The 21,509-nt window shown below is 34.7% G+C and overlaps 1 protein-coding gene across 20 annotated transcripts in view; it reads right to left on the bottom strand.

Moving 5' to 3' along the window:
* BAZ2B (bromodomain adjacent to zinc finger domain 2B) overlaps window positions 1-21,509 on the bottom strand; it is a 367,012-nt gene that overhangs the window by 159,622 nt on the left and 185,881 nt on the right. The window contains exon 1 of one of the 20 annotated variants that reach the window (XM_036023405.1): window positions 20,587-21,450. The exons of the other annotated variants lie outside the window; for them this stretch is intronic. The gene's annotated coding sequence lies outside the window, so the exon portion shown is untranslated. Of the gene's footprint in view, window positions 1-20,586; window positions 21,451-21,509 lie in introns of those variants that run through there. 20 annotated transcript variants of the gene reach the window in all.

The following is a 21,509-nucleotide window of genomic DNA, read 5'->3' as shown; positions in this document are numbered from 1 at the left end:
AATTAACAGGTTTATCAAACATTATAAATTTCTAAGTACTTACCAGACTTCTTCTACAACTTTATTCCAATTATAATAGAGGGATGTAGTAGAGATAAATAAGTCTGAGATTCTAAACCACACCAACTATTCACTCTCTTCTGCTGGTTCTGCTTCCTAAACAGCTTTTCTCTATTCCTACCTTGTGTTAGTAAAAACCTACACTGGGGGAGTTCCAGCCAAGATGGAGGCATAGGTAGAAAGAAACCCTTCACCTCCTTGCACAACTAAAAAGAGGATAACAACCAATTTAAAATCAACAAACAACCAGAAGCACCAGAAAAATCAAACTGCATGGAACTCCAACAAGCAAGGAATTAAATAAAAAATCAACCAATACAACCATACCTGTAAGGCGGCAGAATGTATGCACCCTGCCAGCTCAGAAACACTGAGGCAAAGTAGTAGACTAGATTGGACTGGTTGGCGGGGCTAGCTGAGGCGAAGTGGTGGACCATGCAGGTGGGGCTGCCTGAAGGGAAAACTGAGCCTCAGAGCTGACTGTGGACTACGGTGGGGGTTGCCACGGTGGGAGAAACTCCCAGTCTCACAGGCGAGTCGGGTGAAAGTGCGCTCAAGACAAGCAGGCGAGCTGCATTGTTCCTTCTCTGGCCCCTCCCCCACAGGCAGCACCTCAGTGCTGCAAAGAGGGTTGCCCCGCCCTGATGAATGCCTAAGGCCCCACCCCCCGTACAACTTATCAGGTGCACCAAGAAAGGAAATATGGCCCAAACAAAAGAACAGAGCAAAACTTCAGAAGGAGAGCTAAGCGATGAGGAGATAGCCAACCTATCTGATGGAGAATTTTAAAGCCCTGGTAATCAAAATGCTCAAAGATCTGATTGAGCTTAGTTGAAAAATGAAAAAACAAATGAAAGAGAGCCAAAATGAAATAAAGCAAAATATTCAGGGAACCAATAGTGACAGGAAGGAAACCAGGACTCAAAGCAATGATTTGGAACAAAAGGAAGAAATAAACATCCAACCAGAACAAAATGAAGAAACAAGAACTCAAAAAAGTGAAGAAAGACTCATAAACCTCTGGGACAACCTGAAAAATTCCAATATCCGAATTATAGGGGTGCCAGAAGAAGAACTATAGGGAACTGGTCCCTATGGCAATGGTGAATGTGGCTCGGCCCTGGTTCAGAAAACCGACAGGCCCACACATTGGCTTTCCCGTGGGGAACCAGGCCTGCATTATTTCTAGGCTGCTTTGAGGCTTGCTTTTCCTAAAACTCCCACACCCTGAGTTAAGGCAGCAAATGTTTAGTGTATATCTTTGAAGTAACTTCCTAAAGTCTATGCTAAACCTCCCAAGGAGGGAGTATAACCAGTTCAACCACTTTTTCCCTTGCATTTGCAAGTTCCTTTTCCTTGTTATCCCTAAGAAGTAATCGGCAACATCCTTTTCTTTATGTGTAAAAAGTAGTCACCTAAAGCAAACCTCTGCATAATGAATGAGGACCTTCCTTGATGTAATGCTCCCAGGAAAGCAATAAAAGCCTGTCCAGGCAAGGGCTGGGGCACTCTCTCACTTAGAGAGTGGCCATGCCATCCCTTTTCTCCACAGGACTTCTGTAGTCCATGTGAATCTGTTCATTGCATCCACAACACAGCTGGTCAGAGTCTGCATCAAAGAACAGCAAGAAACTGAAAACTTACTTGAACAAATAATGAAGGAAAAGTTCCCCAATCTGGCAAAGGAAATAGACTTCCACAAAGTCCAGGAAGCCCAGAGAGTCCCAAAGAAGTTGGACCCAAAGAGGAACACACCAAGGCACATCATCTTTAAGTTACCCAAGATTAAAGATAAAGAGAGAATCCTAAAAGCAGCAAGAGAAAAGGAGATAGTTACCTACAAAGGAGTTCCCATTAGACTATCAGTTGATATCTCAAAAGAGACCTTGCAGGCAACAAGGGGCTGGAAAGAAGTATTTGAAGTCACAAAAGGCAAGGACCTACATACAAGATTACTCTATCCAGCAACAAAGCTATCACTTAGAATGGAAGGGCAGATAAAGTGCTTCCCAGACAAGGTCAAGTTAAAGGAGTTCATTATCACCAAGCCCTTATTATATGAAATGTTAAAGGGACTTATCTAAGAAAAAGAAGATAAAAAATATGAACACTAAAATGACAACAAATAAACCTAAAAGAAAAGAAAATCAACAAAAACAAAAACTAAGCAAACAAGAACAGGAACAGAATCAGAGAAATGGACATCACCTGGAGGGATTTCAGTGGGGAGGGGGAAGAGAGGAATGGGGGGAAAAGATACAGGGAAGAAGAAGCATAATTGGTAGGCATAAAATAGATGGGGGGAGATCAAAAATGGTATAGGAACCAGAGGACTCAAAGAACTTATATGTATACCCATGGACATGAACTAAGCAGGGGGAATGCTGGAGGACTGGCAGGGCAGGGCAGAGGGGGGAAAAAGAGCAAAAAATTGGAAAAACAGTAATAGCATAATCAATAAAAAATGCTTTAAAAATAAAATAATCTTTGTAAAATAATTTAAAAAAAAACCCTACATTGGTTCTTACTGGAAATACTGCAATCACCTTCTAAGGAGTCTGTCTGCTTCTCTTTTTCTCCAATCCTCTTCTACACAACCATAATAATCCTATTTTTAAAGACAGTAATCCTTTTCATATAAAAGTCTGATCCTGCCACTACCCTATTTGAAATCTTTCAGAATCTTTACATCACATTTACAGCAAAATCCCAGGCCTTCTGTTTGTCATAATTAATGTGGCCTCTGACCTTCTCCTCAGTCTCACTCACTTCTCATACACTGAGTGGCCAGACTTCTTGCTGTTTGTCAAATGTGCCACGATATCCGTTGCATTCATGCACTGTATTTAGTACATGATATTCACTCTCCCTCAAATGTCCTTCTCTTATTTGCTGCCAAATTCCTGTACATATTCTAGGTCTCATCTCATGCATTACCTACTCTGGGGAACCATTCTGATCCACTGAGCAAGTTTTAGGTACACCTTTCTTATTGTTCTTGTATATTCCCTAATGAAAGCACATATAACACTGTACTATGCTGCAAATTTCTGTTTTTATATCTGGCTTTCTACTACACTGTGAGATCCTTAAGAAGCACAGACAATTGTTTATCATCTTCAGAGGTTTATAACCTAGAATACAAGATCTTAATAAAAGGCTATGAATGAAAATTCATAACTATCATTAAAATTTATATGTAATTTGTAATTTGCAAAAAAAAGTTTGTACATATATTCTCATTTTATCCTAAGATCAAATCTGAAAGGAGGAAGGTCTGGTATTATTATTTCAATTTCACAGATAAGGAATTATGAGTTAATATCTATTATCATCAATTTTCAGTCACTTTTTAAAAATGAGAAAACAAGATATAAAAAATCTCTCACTTCTTACACATTTTTAATAAGAAAAAATAAGAATAGCTTATTAAGTTTTCTAAATATACTTGTCAATAATTAAACTCCTTACCAATTTTCAATTTCTGAAGTGGAAAAATGTTGGCTAATGAGTCCTACATATTTTCTTTAATCTATCTTTCCAAATTAAAAACAAATATATTAAGGGTATGTAAATGGGACATACATTTGTCCATCACAATCCTAATTCTGAACCCACTCTATTTCTATTTGATTCTACTCTCGTTCTGTCACAACTATCACCTTTTTATTCTTTCTCATTTTTCTGATTGATGGTTCCATTTATGTTTTGCATAAAACTTTAGCTTCTCACAATAACTATTGTTTCTAATCCTCATCCAAGGATACATTTTTATTGATTGTAGAAAGAGGAAGGGGGAGAAAGAGAGAGAGAAACACTGATGTGAGAGAGAAGCATGGGTGGGTTGCTTTCCATATGCACCCCGACCAGGGATCAAACCCACAAACTTTTGGTATATAGGACATGCTCCAATGAATTGAGCCATACAGCCAGGGCTCCATTAATAACTATTTTAATACACTTACTAACTCCAATGTTTCCGGATGCTTTTATGGACACCTCCCCCATATCCTTGTTAAAATTAATGCAAAGTAGTCTTTATCTTGCATCCCACATCTTTCTCCATTAACCCAATCCCACTACCATAATAGTAGAAAAGTCACTTCGCCCTTACCCTGAAGCAGTCTCACTGTTGGGAGTATGAATATCAACTTACTCAAATGATCCTTTTTGGTCTTCTGTAATTTTGTACTTAGAAGCAACAAATTTTATCATGCCTTATGTTTTGTTACCCATATAAAAACCTAAATTTCTATTATGTGATTTTAAGTATTCTAAATAAATAGCAGAAAGGTATAACAATAACCAACCATATCTTATCTTCCTTTTCCCAAATAAAAGTGCCAAAAAACAAGGACAGGAAAAGCAGTGGGCATAAGGAGGCCTGGATTCCATTTCCAGCTATGGTACTAATTAACAGCATCTGACACTAGGCAATTTAACATCTTTAAATTATAGTTTTCCCACATGCTTTGGCTCTACTTTTTAAAATACATCTGTAATATGTTTTTCAAACCTTCCCCTGTAAGTTTAATTCAGAACGTGCAAATGTCTTATCACATTGCCTTCTCCATGAGGCATTTCTTGCCTGTATTATTTCAAAATCATCACCACATCACCAACACCATTTCTCCTTTAGATGATCCAAATTACTATTTTATTTTTCTTGTTTATTGTCTGACACTCTCACAAGACAATTAATACATCTATTTTGTTCACTACAGTACCTTCAGAAATCTACAACAGTTCTGCCACAGAGAATATGCTCAATAAATATTTGTTTAATGAATGAGTAAATGGCCACCCAAGAGGATTAACAAGTTGAGGAACTCTTTGATCCCCAAAAGTTACCAACCTAAGGAAGTAAATCAGAAAATCTTTTTGAAGAGTTTCCACAAACTGGTAAGGTAAACTGAACAACAACAACAAAAAAAAAGCAAAAGCATCACTCTTGATTAATACTTTTAACCTATTATGCAATAAGCCTGACTTATAAGCACACACTACAGATTCTTCGCTTGGCACTAAGACCTCTTCTAATTTTAATAAACTGTTAAAACCTAAAAATTTAACTTAACATTCAAGTCATCTATTTGTGCCATAAGCTCTTTCCCATATTTATATCAAACTTCTAGCATTCAAACTTCTCAAATGAACAGTCTACTAGTTCACTTATGTTAGCTAATTTTATTATAATTAAAACATAGCAACACCCTGGGGTCAGTTGAGTAACACTTGCTTTATGAGTCTTATATTGAACACCTTTGTTAAGACATATATCTAAGTGAGATGCCACTTAGGTTATACAACAAGATAACTTTTATATAAATATGAACTACCATTTACAAATATATAAAAGCACAGGACTAGAACATTCTTCTAACAATGCTTCACATGACTTTATTTGGTTCTGCTATTCAATCTGTATATATGTTATATTTTAAACAAAGGTGCAGAGAGCAATTGTTTCAAAATCTGCCTTAGTGACTACAACCTGATCTATAAACACAATAAATTTATTTTACATCTTGATAGACAGGGATAACATTACAAATATGACTTAACAATATCCTCAGATAAAAGTACTCAGCACACTACAAATGGTGTTCATCCACTTCGAGCACAATCTGGCCAATACCAGTCTTAATTTAGAATTTAGTGAAACAAGGAATGGGTGTATACCTATTTCAGAATAGAAGAGAAATCCAGCATAGTGCCTCCACCTATCAGGTTTTCAATATTTACTGTCAATATTTACTATCAAATGAATTCTTTACTATTAAATCAATTCTTTACCCTACATGACTTCATGCTAATAAATATAGAAAAATATATTTTTACTCAGTATTGTGGATCTTTTAGGTCAAAAGACATTAAACTGGAGAACACAATAGATATTTTAACTAACTATGAGGATCAGTGTATGAGCTAAAGATAGACAAGGAGGTTACCAGAAGGGAAGAGGGTGAGAGGAAGATGAAGAGAGTAAAGGGGGTCAGATATACGGTGATGAAGGAGACTGGACTGTGGGTGGTAAGCACGCAAGGCAATATAGATAATATATTATATAGTTATACAGATAATGTATTATATAATTATACACCTGAAACTTATATAGTGTTATTAACCAATGTTACCCCAAGAAATTTAATTTAAAAAACAAAAAGAAAAAAGAGTTTTACCCTACTTTTCCTTCAATGCAGTAAACCTCAATCCTGACTATCTATTAGAAACACCTGGGGGATCTTACAAATATAGGGTTGGCAAAAGTAGGTTTACAGGTGTGAGTATGCAAAACCCGAGTTTATTCATGTATTATCATTTACTTACTAATTATTGTATTATGTATTATTATTAATATTAAGCTACATTTGCCTATCTCTGTTATTTATACTTATGCCAAGGCTCCATGACAAACTAATTATATCAGAATTTCTGGGAGTGGGAGCTATGCATGAATAGTTCTGGAAAGCTCTCTGGGACATTTTAAAGAGCAACCAGGATTGAAAACCACTGCCATAGTACTTTAAAAAGCTTCAGTTCAACATTGCTATATTATACCAATTTTGAGTGGCAAAGAAAAATAATAATCAACTAATGTTCCCTGCACTGTTGCGCCAATACATAATATTAAGAATATTGTAAGACTGATTAAAATGATAACAGCAGAAAAACAGGAAGGAAGAAAAAGACCTGCTAAAATGAGATGTAAGGAGAGATTAAGATTAACAGAAGAAGAGAAAAATACAGACAGCCTGGATAAGAAGATCCCACAAACTTCTGGTCAAGATGGATGCATAGGTAGATATACTTTGCCCCCTCGTACAACCTAAGAAGGGCAACAACAAATTTAAAAAGGAAAAATAACCAGAAATGCCAGAAAATTGAACTGTATAGAAGTCTGACAACCAAGGAATTAAAGGAAAAAACATTCATTCAGATTGGTAGGAGGGGTGGAGATGGGGCAGCCAGGGTGAGAAGACACAAAGCAAGGCTGGGCTGGAGGACAGGAGCGGGCAAGGCAGTGGCTGGAGGACTGGGTGGTCCCACATTCACGTGCAGATGAACCAGGAGGAACAACTGGGGAGCAAGATGAATTACACAACCCAGGATTCCAGCACTGGAAAAGAAAACTTCTGGCTAGAAAAACCTATGGGGGCTGCAGCAGTGGCAGAAACTCCTAGCCTCATACAAGAGATCAATGGAGAGACCCACTGGGCTCTACAGAGTACACAAACCCACCCACCCAGGAATCAGCACCTGCAAGGGCCCAATTTGCTTGTGGGTAGCAGAGGAAGTGAATGAGTGCTGGCTTTGAGCCAAGCAAACAGCATTACTCCCTCTCTGACCCCTCCCCCACATACAGCTCTACAACGCGGTGATGTGGGTTGCCCTTCCCTGGTGGATACCTAAGGCTCTGCCCCTTACAACATAACAGGTACACCAAGACAAAGAAATATGGCCCAAGTGAAAGAACAGATCAAAACTCCAAAATAGAACTAAGTGATGAAGAGATAGCCACCAATCAGATGCATTGTTCAAAACACTGGCCATCAGGATGCTCACAGAAATGGCTAAGTATGGTTGCAAAATAGAGGAAAGAGTGAACGCTATGAAAAGTGAAATAAAGAAAAATATACAGAGAACCAACAGTGAAGGGAAGGAAACTGGGACTCAAACCAATGATTTGGAGCAGAAGGAAGAAATAACATTCAACCAGAACAGAATAAAGAAACAGGAATTCAAAAAAAATGAAGAGAGGCTCAGGAACCTCCAGGACAACTTTAAACTTCCCAACATTTGAATCATAGGGGTGCCCGAAGGAGAAGAGGAAGACCAAGAAATTGGAAACTTACTTGAGAACATACTGAAGGAAAACTTCCCCAATTTGGCAAAAGAAATAGACTTCTAGAAGTCCAGGAAGCTCAGAGAGTCCCAAAGAAATTGGACCCAAGAAAGCACATACCAAGGCACATAATTACATTACCCAAGATTAAAGATAAGGAGAGAATTTTAAAAGCTACAGGAAAAAAGGAGACAGTTACCTACAAAGGAGTTCCCATAAGCCAATCAGCTGATTTGTCAAAAGAACCCTTGCAGGCAAGAAGGGGCTGGAAAGAAGTATTCCAAGTCATGGAAGGCAGGAACCTACATCCAAGATTACTCTATACATCTAAAAGAAAAACAAAACAAACTAAGCAAAGAACTAGAACAGAAATAGAATCACAGAAGTAAGTGTACAGAAGTCAGTCAGTCAGAAAAAGCTAAGAACCATATGAACTCACTGATGATATGTGGGATATAAAACTGAAACCCAGAGACACTGACAGACAATAGCATGGTGGTTACCAGAGGGAAGGGGGTGGTGACAGAAGATGATCTGACTTTTGGTGGTGGGTACACAATGCAATATACAGATCATGTATCATAAGACTGTATACTTGAAAACTATATGACTCTATTAACCAATGTTACCACAATAAATTTAATTTAAAAAATGGCAATAAAGAAATTAACCAAATGACAAAATTACATCTATAAGAATATCGATTAATTCCAAGTATTAGGTAAAAACTAAGACTTGGAAAGATATTCTTCCTAGAAAAAAGCAGTGGTATCTCTAAAGTAATTTCATTTGAATTTCACATCTACTAGCTCCAGAAAATTCTAAGGCATTAAGTCTATTTGAACATGTGTCTGGTTTTGTATCAGGGATTAATTGGATTTTGGGAAATTAGATGTGTTTCTTTAATCAGTGCACTAAGATACTAGGAATCAAATTAGATCTAGGATTCATTTGAGCTTCTTACCAGATGACAACTCATCTAAAATTGAATGATAAAGGAATAATTAAAAGAAGAAGACTGAGAAGAGACAGAGTAGATAAGAGTTAGTTGTACTAAAGGCACAAATACTTTTAAAAAAGAAGAAACTTAAAAGTTAGAAAAACTGAGGTTTGAAAGGGATCATATTGCTTTTAACTGTAAGTAGAGAGATTCTGAAGTAGAAATATCTACTATAAACTATTAAACAGCCAAATAAATAAATAAATAAATACATACTCCAATCATTAGGGTTCAGCAAGTACCCTGAAATGAACATTGACTTTGGTATTTGTTTCTACCCTCTTTAAATTTTCTTTTTCTAAAAAAATTTAATTTTATTGTCATAGAAACACAGTGTGAACTCTACCCTCTAAAATTTGTAAGCATACCAGGCACTCCTGTTGCCTACAGGTACAGTGTTGCACAGCAGCTTTCCATAGCACATTCACCCTGCTTAACTAAAACTTTATGCTCCATTTCTCCCTCTCTTCATCCCTGGCAATGCCCATTCCACTCTTTGATTATGTAAGTGTGACTATTTAGATACCTTGTATAAATCAAAGTATTCAGTATTTGTCTCTTTGTGACTGGCCTATTTCACTTAGAATAGTGTCTTCAAGTTTCACCTATGTTGTTGCATATTGTAGAATTTTCTTTTTTAAGACTGAATAGTATTCCACTGCATTCATTTAACTATATTTTTTTTGTCATTCATTTGTTGGTGGACATTTAGGTTGTTTCCACATCTTGGCTATTGTAAATAGTGCTGTAATGAACATATCTTCAAGGTTTCCTGATCTGAATTCTTTTGGACAGATACCTAGAAGTGCAATTGCTGGATCATATGGTTATTCTATTTTTAATTCTTGAGGAACCTCTATACTATTTTATATAGTGGTTGCACCATTTTACATTCCCACAGATTGCAAGGGTTTCAATTCCTCCATATCCTAGCCAATACTTGTCTTTTTTTTCTTTTAAATAATAGCCATCTTAAAAGGTGGGAGATGATAGTGCATAGTGGATTTGATTTGCATTCTCTGATGATTACTAACATTGAGCATTTTTTCAAATGCCTATTAGTTGTTTATATGTCTTCTTTGGAATAATGTCTTTTGAAGTCTTTATCCCACTTTTTTAATCAGTTTACTAGGGGTCTTTTTTTTACCATTGTATTGTAGAAGTCCCTTATATATTTTGGAAATTAACCCTGTATCAAATATTACAAGTATTTTCTCCCCTTTGGTTAGTTGCCTTATCTTTCTGATTGTTTCCTTTGCTGTGCAGAAGCTTTTTATTTTGATATAGCCTCACTCATGTATTTGTTTTTTGTTGCCAATGCTTTTGATGTCATGTCCACGATATCATTGCCAAGACCAAGGTCATAAAGCTTTTCCTTCAAGTTTTCTAAACAGTTTTCCAGTGTTACTCTGATATACAAGTCTTTAATCCATTTTGAGTTTACTTTTGTGTATGGTATAAAGAGTCCAACTTCATTCTTTTGCATGTGAATATGCAGTTTTTTCAACACTGCTTGTTGAACTTTTTTACTTGTGTATTCTTGGCACCCTTTCTGAAGATCAGCTGACTATACACAAGTGGTTTTTTCATGCAGTTTTTTCAACACTGCTTGTTGAACTTTTTTACTTGTGTATTCTTGGCACCCTTTCTGAAGATCAGCTGACTATACACAAGTGGTTTTTTCATGCAGTTTTTTCAACACTGCTTGTTGAACTTTTTTACTTGTGTATTCTTGGCACCCTTTCTGAAGATCAGCTGACTATACACAAGTGGTTTTATTTCTCCCTATTCTGTCCCATTGGTCTGTAAGTCTGTCTTTATGCCAGTAGTATACTGTTTTGTTACTATAGCTTGAAAATATCTTTTGAAATTAGAAAGTGTGATATCACACCTGATATCCAGTCTTGTTCTTTCTAAAGACTGAGTTGACTATTCATGGTCTTTTGTAGTTCCATACAAATTTTAGAGTTGTTTCCTCTATCTCTGAAAAAAAAAAAAAAGCTACTGTGACATTGTAGGGATTGTACTCAATCTGCAGATCACTTTGAGTTCTAAGCACTTTAATAATATTGTTTTCTAATCCCCCTCTTTAAATTTTCTATTTCATTTATGTTTTAATCCCTTTACATTTTTACTTTCTTAGCAGCTCAGCAAAATCATTAAAAACATCTAAAATATTTTATTTAATTTTCAGTAGATATTCAAAATATTTAAGTCTACCATAATTTTGGGATCAACTGATTATTGTTTGGGTTTTTTATTTTATTTTCTTTTTATTTTTTGCTTTTAACCATGTGGAAACTTGTTTCCCAAAACTTCTTCCCAAGTCTAACCTTTACTGACCACTTAGAAACCCTATGTCATTCTCAGTTCCTATTTAGGTATGGAAAGATTCACTGGAATCAAATCAATATTAAGGCAACTTGCCTCAAGTTTGAACAAAGAAAACAAAATGATTCCATGAACTATACTGTGTCAATTTTCTCAAAATTGCTGGCTATTTTAAACTCCTTATGCATCGAGTGTTCCTTTGTATACCCTTTGATAAGAAATTCAAAGAAATCTTCTGATTAGTCATCTTCTTTATTTGCAGAAACTACTTTTCTGATGTGTTAGACAATATTCTTCTCCAGATGACCTATTATATCTGTTATTATTTCCATACTGAATCTATAAGTAATTCATTATTGTTTATGTGCTTGTGATATTATATATCTCTCCTACAAAAATTTGTAATTAGGTCAAAGCATTTCCTTATTCCAGAGTTACTACCCATTTCCTTGGACATATGGTCTTATCAAGCCAATAAAATAAGGCTGCCTTTTGGCTCAGTGATTCTTCACTGATCTATGAACACTGTAGTAAATGTTATTCCCCTAACTCACACTGAATTCCAGAATTTACACTAATAAGAGTCATCTTAAAAATGTCAAGTAAAATGCCTCTAGCCTCCTTTCAGACTTATAAAACATAAATGTTAATGTATAGTAAGTACAATAAACTAATATAAAATGATGAAAAGAATATATTGAGAATATTTTCCAGTTAGATATAGTAAAGAGTGATTTTATTTTATAGTACAAAAGGGAAACTAAAAAATAAATATCTTTAAACTGGGCAGAAATAATGTAAGTTGTACTAATTACTTGCAGAAACATCCATATTTACAGTTTTACAACATATTTCTATAGGCTGAGAAATAGAAATTTCATGACCACATTCTATAAAATATCACAGCAAAATTGGGACTGCATACAACCAGACAGCTTAATTATTTTATTAAAATTCACTTTAAAATGTGACTCTTTAGCTATATACATGTTCTCACACCTAACACACGGCTGATTCTTTTTTTCCTTTCAAGAAAAGTATATGGTATATACTGAAGCAAACATCCATTTAATCTAATTTTTATGTACTCAATAGTATATTAGAATAAAAATTAATGCTCAATGAAGGAACTATGGAAAAGTTTGATAGTTTTTCACAAAGCTAAATGGAAAATTACCACATATATGATCTAGCAGTTCCACTCCAAAGTACACACATATCCAAAAGAAATGCAAGCAGAGACTTAAACAAATATTTGTACATCTAAGTATCCATCAACAAATAAATGATTAAATAAATGTAATATACATATAAAAATATATATATATATAATTTATTCAGGTTTTTGAGCCCCAAAGAGCAACAAAGTTCTAGTATATCCTATACTATGCATGGACCTTGAAGACAAACACTATACTAAGTGAAATAAATGTGACACAAATGGACAACTACCACAGGATTTCACTCACAGGAGATACCTCAATTAAGCGAATTCAAGGGGACAGAGAGGACATAGATTCAAGTTTACCAGAGGCTGGGAGGCAGATGAAATGGAGAGTTAGTGCTTACTAGTAAGAGAGTTTTGTTTGGGATAATGAAAAACTTTGAAAATAGTGATGCTGGTTGTACAACATTATAAATATAATTAATGCCAATGAATTACATACTTAAAAATGATTAAAATGGCAATTTTTATGTTATATCTTTTACAACTTAAAAAACTTAACAATGTAATATACCAAAACCCACTGGACAGTACACTTTAAATGGGTGAACTGTGTGGTGTTAATTACATTTTAATAAAGATGTTATGAAAATTAATTAATGTTTGAAGTCCTTTAATGCTTGAAGCTTGGGTCCCTTTTCCTTAAAGGAGCCATCCCATATCACTTCTTTTATTGTCAACTCATGGTATATGACTTTATCTCACTCTTTTAGTAAGTAATTTTATCCTTCATTTGACATCTCTGGTATTTTTAAATTACTATTACAGAATTAATATTTGATGATGCTTTGTTTACAAAACTAAATTAGTTGCTTGAATTATCAAATCTAGACCCATATTTAATATTTGTATTTTGTTTACCAAACAACATAAGCAGTAGCTCAAAATGTCAAATCAGGACCTAGTCCTCTACCATTGTCAGATCATTAAAAATAATTAAATTTCACACTTGTACAAATACATTAAGTAAAAGTTTCTATACAAATGTTAAGAAAAAGCATTCTGGAAAAAAATAATGAAAACACTAAGTCCCCAAGCATGCTAATTAACCAGGATGTAATAGATTTAGTTCAGTATAATTATTAAAAATAGGCAATAATAAAATACTTCTGACAGAAAATTTTGACTGGCCAGTCATTTTTCTTTTTCTTCAACTGAATCAAAGAGAAAACACTGTCAAAATAAGAAATAAAACAAAACAAGAGAGAAATATACTAACACTTAACATACAGCAATCCCCCAATCCATGGGGGTGCACTCCCAAGATCCCTGTGGATGCCTGAAACAATGGATAGCACTATTTTTTCCTATACATACATACATACATACCTATGATAAAGTTTTTAAGCTAGGCACTGTACTAGATTAACAATAATTAATAATAAATTAGGATGATTATAACAGTGAACTATAATAAAAATAATGTGAATATGTTTTTTCTCACAGCAAAATAGCACAAATTTCTTCACAATTTCAAGGATAAAAAATTCATTCTTACTATAGACTTTACCAACCTCAGCATATGATTTCTTTCCTTATTAAGAATTTCACCTTTTTACTTTAAAAAAGCATTTTACGACTTCTCTTTGGCATATCTGAATGGCAACCATGACTCCTCTTGTGCTTTGGGGCCATTATTAAGTAAAGTAAGGGTCCTTTGAACACTGTGAGATGAACACAAGCACTAAGAGACCTAACAGTTGATCTGATGAGATGGTTACAAAGTGGCTAACAGGGGGGTAGCATATATAGCACGGACTGCTGGAAAAAAGGATGATTCATGTTGTAGGTAGGATGGCAAGAGATTAGAACACACAATTCAGAATGGCGCACAATTTTTAAATGTTTGTTTGTGGACTTTTCTATTTCATACTTTTGGACCACACTTACCATAGGTTACTGAAACCATGAAAAGTGAAACTGAGGATAAAGGGGGACTACTATGTACATTATTTATACTTAAGAAAAATTGTTCAGCCCTGACTGGTGTGGCTCAGTAGATTGAGCGCTGGCCTGTAAATCTAAAGGTAGTGGGCTCAATTCCCAGTCAGGGCACATGCCTGGGGCCCTGGGAGAGGCAACCAATCAATGCGTGTCTCACACATCAATATTTCTTTCCCTATCTTTTTCTGACCCTGCCCCTTGCCCTAAAAATAAATGAATAAATAATCTAAAAAAGAAAAGAAAAGAAAAATTGGTCAGGATATATACTTCTAAAACCTTAACAGAATTAACTAAAATATAAAATTACACAGGTACTTTAGTTACAACAAAAAAGGGTGTTTGGGGTTTGGGGAACTGGGTGAAAGAGGTAAAAGGATTAAGAAGTACAAATTGGAAGTTACAGAAGAATCACAGGGATGTATAGTACAGCATAGGGAATACAGCCAATAATACTGCATTAACTATGTATAGTACCAGGTGGGTGCTGGAAATATCAGGGGAACACTTCATAAAGTATGTATGTGATTGTCAAATTACTACATGCTATTCACCTGAAACCAATACAAAATAATACTGAAAGTAAACTAATTGAAAATTTTTTCAATGATTATTTAATTATTATAGTGATCTTAAAATAAGAGAAATGAATAAAACAGCACATATGAAGTAAAGTCATATTTAAAAAACAGAAATATAAAGGCTAGGTCAAATTTCCTACCTATATCATTAGTAGATACTTAAAAATGACCTTTTAGGCTAATTGACTGTTTTAATCCACAGGTTGGTTGTTTTTAAATCAGTACTTTTAAAATTGTGTAACATGTTTTTGCTAAAATATTTCTTTCCTGCAGAATGTTTGAATGACTTGCTCTTAATAGTGACTTTAAAACATAACATAAATGTAAACAGTATTAACTCACATGAAATTTAAGAAATAACACATATTTTGACCTAAAGGCAAAAGTGTTATGGTTTTAAAATATGGCATCATTACCTCAAAAGTAAATTGTTTCAATGAACACCTATATTTCTATTCCCTCCTGAAGTAGAACAACCTATGTAGAACAATCTATGTCACTTTTCCAGTGAATATACCCACTGGCACCTCAGAGAATATTGCTTTTCCAGCCCAAAACACAACTATTTATCAAATTCATTTCCCTAGAAAACAGCCAATAAAGGAAGCAAACAAAAAATGGTTTCCATCAGACAAAATAAGTACATGAGTTAAAATGCATTCTTCATTAATTATAAAATCCTCATGCCCTCAACCTCTGAGGTTTTATAATTTACATGATTCCAAAAAGCTTGCATGATGATCCCCAAGGTCACAGCATCTTAAGAGGAGGGATAAAGACGATGACAGCACCTGTAATTTTTTAAGCACATACTAAACACTGTAATGGGAATGGGGGCTAGGAGCGGAGGCGGTGTCTGTAATAGGTAACTGCATTGAAAACGATGCAGTAATTCACAAAACCAACAAACGGCTTGACTTCATGGTCAAGATCTATAAACCATACGTCCCAGGGGTATCACTCTGTTATGATACAGGCTAATGTTAAAAAAGACATTTTCTTGAAACCTTGTACAAAATTTAAAATTTTACAAAATTAAAAATATCATACATTTTTATTATTTTTATTTAATCTTTGTTATGATTTACATTTTGTTTGTTATGATTTAGCATACATTTTTAAAATAAGGAGCACAGACAACAGAGTCTAAAGACCTAGATTTTAACTCAAACCCATCACCTAATATATGAATGACCTTAGACAGTGTTATCTCAGTTTCTCCACAAATATAAAATGGGACAACACTTACCTTACGGCACTATGTTGTAAGATCAAAGTATGTAAAAGCATCCAGTACAACTCATGAATATAATATCCACTGGAACACTCTGAAAATTTAAGTATTCCCCAAAATTTGTTCTTTGAGATAAACAATTTTATTATTTTTAAATGTTATTACTTTTTAGATGTTTAGATGTTACTCTGTAGTTCATAATACATAAAGTAAAAAATGCCAAGATTCTTTTAAGTATATAGAGAATGTTCTCAAATCTCATCATAAAGCATCTCTTTCACTGGATAAATCCAACTCATCCTTCAGCCTCAATTTAGACAGTATCTCCACTGGAAAGCCTTCTCAAAATCTCTACTTGCATATCTAAGAGACACCTGAAAACTACCTCAGCCCCCAATTTTTATCCCAAACCCTACTTCATCTGAAAGCCTTCCCTATCTCACAGGTGACTGCAACATCCTTCCAGTTGTTCAGTCAAAAATGAGGGAGTCATCTTGTCTTCTCTCTTTCTAATATCCCACATCCAATCCATCAGGGAGTTTTTGGTTGTACCTTAAAAACATCCAGAATTTCACTGCTACCACTCTTATCCAAGCTACTACCCGCAATCACTTAGCTTACTCTAGCTTACTCCTTACCAGTGGTCAAAGCCTCATTATGATCTATAGTTGATCCTTGAACAACATGGGTTTCAACTGCAAGGTCCACTTACATTCGGATTTTTTTCAATAAATACATACTGTATTGTAAGTGTATTTTCTTCTCCTTATGATTTTCTTAATATTTCCTTTTCTCTAGCTTAGATTACTGTAAGACTACAGTATATAATATATGGAATACATCAAGTATTTGTTAATCAACTGTTTATATGATCAATAAGGCTTCTGATAAATAGGTTATTAGCAGTTAAGTTTTGGATTAAAGTTATACATGGATTTTTGATTTCACAGTGTTTGGTGCCCCTAGCCCCTACTTTGTTCAAGGGTCAACTGTATTCTCAACATAGCAACTGGAATGATACTTTGAAAATATAAGCCAAATTACTAAAAGCCCAGCAATGGCTCCTCTAAGTCCCTCCCACCCACTAACTCAGTCAATACCCACCCCCTTCTCCTGAACTCTGCTCCAAACACACTTGGCCTCTGTTGATTACTCCAAACACACCAGGTATGCTTCTTGCCTCAAGCCCTCTGCTTTGAAGGCTCTTCCCAAAGATACACACATAGCTAACTTCCTTGTTCGTGGCTCAAATACCACTTTTTCTTTTAAGTCCAGACTCTCCAACCCATCACCAACACAGCCTTCTTTTCCTGTTCTACTTTTTCTTTCCTCCATAACACTTGTCACCTTCTAACATGCTATATATTGAATATTTTACTTATTATGCTTATTGTTTATCTCCACCCCCACTATGATCCACAAGACCAGAGACCTTTGCCAGTTTCTTTACTGATATACCCCACATACCTAGAGCAGCACTCAAAAAATGCAAATTAAATACATATATAAAATAATACACTGGATACTTCTCTGTGTTTCCATCCTGTGCTCACCCCTGTTGTATCAGGTAACACACTGTACTGTGAGAGCCTGTTAATTTTCTGCTGCTTCCACTAAAGTGTGAGTTTCTTGAAACAATGAATTTTAATTTGCTTTCCAGCAACTAGTCATTCCTTATAGTGCCTGACATTTAGTAATCACACCATAATATTTGATAAATTAATGAAAAATAAAACCATGGAAATCAAAGGTGTAAGCACCCTTATTATCTCCAAAATATAAACACAATGCTTAAGGCATGACATTGAAGACTGAGTTCCTGATTCTAGATTTTGTTAGAACTGGTCTGGCTCTGGCACTGACTAGCTAAAAGACATTAATAAAATTATTTAAATTCCGCCCTGGCTGGTGTAGCTCAGAGGATTGAGCGTGGGCTGCGAACCAGGCATCGCAGGTTCAATTCCCAGTCAGGGCACATGCCTGGGTTGCAGGCCACAGCCCCCCAGCAACCACACATTGATGTTTCTCTCTCTTTCTCCCTCCCTTCCCTCTCTAAAAATAAATAAATAAAATATTTTTTTAAAAATTATTTAAATTCCCTACAACTATCTACTTTTCAGTGAAAATGGGTGTAATGATGTTACCTACACCTCAGGTGATTATTAGGAATATAAAGATAATAAAAAGTGTGCCCTTGGCCAGCTTGGCTCAGTTGGTTGAGCATCATCCCACAAAACAAAAGGTTGTCAGTTCGATTCCCAGCCAATGCAGGCAACCCATTGATGTTTCTCTCCCTCTTTTTCTCCTTCCCTTCTATAAAAACTTAATTAACTAATTAAAAATAGTAAAGAGTTCAGAATACATCACTTCATGCTGCTCTGGCATATTGACTATTTTTAGTTAAAGGTACTCAAAAAAAAGTGAATATAAGAAAAACACTCTGACCTTCCCCCTTTTGTCTTATAAGCAAGAAATGAAATTCTTATATGAAAGCTATACCAGAGGTAAAGTAACGTTCTTATCACCAAGGACAAAAGGTTGAAACCAAGAGAGTTCTACACAAAAAGACCTTGTTAAAATAATTCCTATCTTCCTTTAGGCTCCCCACATAGCTGAGTCACTTTTCCACAACTGCTTCTCTTTGTTCTACCTACCAGTAATATAAAACAAGCAGGTTTTGCCATTTCTTTGGGTCTTCATTCCTTATACAGACTCCTGGTATCACATAAAACTTGTATTAAATAAACTTGTATGCTTTTCTTCGGTTGATTCATCTTATATCAACTTAATTCTCAGGCCCGGCCAAAAAGAACTCTGAGAGGGTAAAGGTAAAAGTTTGTCCCTCCTACAATAGAATTAGCCAAGTGGTTTGCACATATTAAGTATTAAATAAATGATATCATTTGTTATTACGAATTAGACACAGGAACTACTATAAGTCCTACTTCAGTAACTTGACTAAACTAGAATATTCACTAATAAATCTTGAAAATCTCCGTAGAATGTGCCAGTAATTTTTATTAAAAATTACTGAGTTACCTAAAATAATTTTGATAATAAGCATTTGGGGGGAAAAAAGGGGTACCTTAACTCTCAAGAAAAGTAGCATTCTATTTATATTATCCCAAAATATTTTAAACTCTTTCTGGATGTTTGGTTCTATAACCATCTTCAGTAACTGCCTTCAATGTTTAATAATTTCATAATGTCTCCTTTAATATAACCAGGATACCTAATACTAGAGTTTAAAAATTACATACCTTACTATTTAGGCAAACTACAGTTAAAGGCTATAATAGATATACACATTCTTCCTTCTACTCTGAATAATCTCCTTCCCAGGACTAAGACTTTTGAGAATAAGTTAAATAACATAAATGTATTTGTGACTCCTTATGATCACCTCCAAGCTTTCCACCCCTCATTTCAGTCATGTAGCTAACAATATGTCTAGCCCTTTGGTAATGAGATATTAAGAACTGAGCATGACTAACAGTTCTGTTCAAAGTAAAAGGCCAGTTCCATCATACTTACTTTAAACTTTACTTTCTATTATTTTCTAAGTAATTTTTCTGTTATTTCCCTATCTACTGTGACTTCTAAATGTTTTCCTAGTCTATCTTCAGAGTCAGCTCTCCATCTTATAAAATACTTGTGAAAACTCATTTTCTATATAGTTTGTACTATCGTAAAGAAGTAAACAAACATACATATTTTACTTAGCACTCATATGAACAGCAGGCCAGGAAACTTAGATAAGCAGTTTAAATGACTGTCCTACAACCACAGATGGAGTGACTGCCAGCGTGAGGATTAACACTAAAAAGCTCATTATTCCCTGAGTACTTAATGCTGGTTTCACATCACAAGGATCACTGAACTAATTTAAGAACAATAGTTTAATAAATAAAACAATTATAAAAAATTATGGCAATATATGTAAATGCATTTATGAAATTTATTAAATAAAATATGATTACTTTATCCAAATATTCCCTGAATAAACAAATCTGATTGACTACTTGTTATTTTTAAGATTTTGCTTACAGTGCCAAGAAAGTAAAAGGTTAATATAATTTATCATTTCACTGCCTTTCTGAAAAGCTACTTGCTTTAACCAAAATCTACAATAAGTACATGAGAATGAGATAGTTGAGTTTGATACCAAACAAATACTTCCTTTTTTCATTAAAAAAATCCTCCAAACTTAAAACAGTAGTTTCTACTCTAATTGTAAACTTCAACTTCAGGATATATTTATAAGAGATATATCTGAGAAAAGACAATGATAAAAAGTAAAGAAAACACCAAATACTATTATTGCATTTACAGGAGAAAAAGACATACAGTGTAACATTAAGAGCTTACTGTAGAGAGTGGGTTTAATCAGGAAGTAGCCATTATCCTTTCGATTCAGAGCAGTGACAGCACTCCAAAACAACAAGCCGTGAAATTTTTCAGTTAAAAGGCATGAAAGAATACCTAATATTGTGTCCTAGCTGTGCTGACCCCAAAGGTCACCATATGTCTTTTATCAAAAGCTATCGTGAAAACATAATCCAAGTAAGCATTTACAATGCTGTATTTGTTGAAACACCTAAAATCTACCTAATACAACCTCTCTCTCTGTTACTCACAAAACATGGCTGTCTTATTCAGAGATTAGCAATTATTGTAATGAGATACTGTCGGAGAGGGTCAAATAGTACTTCCTGCAGTTTACACATCTTGATTTCCTGGCAAACAAACTGAAAGGCAGGTGGAGCACTTAGATCACCAGTAAACGTGAATGCTCACGTGACAAAACTAAAGCAGGTAAGGTGGACGTCTAAAGAAATCATTCTTAATTTTATTAATGTCAAAATAAACAAAGAGTTCTGTCATCCTTCCTTTTTTTCAAAGGATTGTTATTCGTGACAGGCATAGGCACCCAGTTTATACGGAATGCATGAAGAATAAGTCTGTTTAAACAGGTTTTAAAAATTACTTCTGGCAACTAAATTGTAAAAACAAGGCAATGCTAATAAGGTTAAAAGAAAACTAAGAACAACTGCTTAAAAACCAATATAAAACCTGATAAATATAAGGAAAAGTCTTTAAACTACTTCAGGAAAGTAGGTAAGTTTCTGGGTTAAAAATCAAAATTAAATTTTTAGTCAAAGCATAAGCCTATTCTTACTAGGACAAACTCCTGCAAAATATGACCACTTTATATTTTAAGTGGCAGCCTTTGAAAAAAAATTCGATTATATGAATCAAAAAGGTTACATAACTTAAAGCTTTCTTGTCAC

Source organism: Phyllostomus discolor, chromosome 4 (assembly GCF_004126475.2).
Source record: "Phyllostomus discolor isolate MPI-MPIP mPhyDis1 chromosome 4, mPhyDis1.pri.v3, whole genome shotgun sequence".
In the NCBI taxonomy this organism is placed as follows: domain Eukaryota; kingdom Metazoa; phylum Chordata; class Mammalia; order Chiroptera; family Phyllostomidae; genus Phyllostomus; species Phyllostomus discolor.
Note: the sequence above shows the minus strand (reverse complement) of the source record. Positions and strands in the feature narration are given on the sequence as shown.